Source organism: Penaeus monodon, chromosome 32 (genome assembly GCF_015228065.2).
Source record: "Penaeus monodon isolate SGIC_2016 chromosome 32, NSTDA_Pmon_1, whole genome shotgun sequence".
Classification (NCBI taxonomy): Eukaryota; Metazoa; Arthropoda; class Malacostraca; order Decapoda; family Penaeidae; genus Penaeus; species Penaeus monodon.
The window spans coordinates 7,154,662-7,155,470 of NC_051417.1; the positions used below are offsets into that span (position 1 = coordinate 7,154,662).

The 809-nt window shown below is 33.5% G+C and overlaps 1 protein-coding gene across 1 annotated transcript in view; it reads left to right on the forward strand.

Annotated features, from left to right (window-relative positions):
* The window catches only part of LOC119593529 (girdin-like), a 17,739-nt gene that overhangs the window by 6,058 nt on the left and 10,872 nt on the right, over positions 1-809 (forward strand). The window lies entirely within an intron of this gene.

Consider the following 809-nt stretch of genomic DNA (forward strand, 5'->3'; position numbering starts at 1 on the left):
TGGCTGCTCTGTTTCTTACTTAATTTATCTCTCCTCTTTCTAAAGACTGACTTACTGCAAGCCTAATACCAATATTCATTGGACGTTTTGAACATAAAAAAATGAATACTAAAAAAAAGAAGAAAAAAAGAGAAAAAGGAAAGAGAAACGAAATTAAAAACAGAACACGTGAAAGGGATATATAACAATAAACCATGTCGACTTGTGTTTCTGTCAGTTTATAACACGCACTCACGGATATTTGGCCGCCGGGGACATCTGTGTGTAATAACATTACGTCACTTCCTGGCATGGGGGGAAAAAACGTCACATTTTAGTAATAATTTATGTCTCCTGTCACGAAGAGAGGAAATAGCGAAAATAATAGATGTTCTTAGAACTGTTCTTGTTGTGGCAATGTCTTTTTGTTATAGGGTGAAAAGTGATGTGTTATATGTAACAGATGATAGTTTTAGCATTGACCATGTTCTAGTACTGTGTATAGAAACATATCTAAAAAGACATGGAATATGTGCCTTGTTCATATTGTTCAATAGTGTGAAGAGAGATGGGGAATTAATATGTTTACCATTTGAATATTTCCTTGTCATTCTAACCATATTTATTCACAGACATTAAATAAAATAAAAATAATTGCTTATTAGTAATTGATAAATATTACATGGCAACGAGACTGGGCCCTTCACAAGCTGTTCTTAGACAGAATAAAAGAATATGAGACATCTTTCTCCTTCTGCCTTTCTGTTCTGCTTTGTTCTTAGTTCTTTGTGACTACTTGGATGCAAACACTCAAAATAGTGATTAGAAAC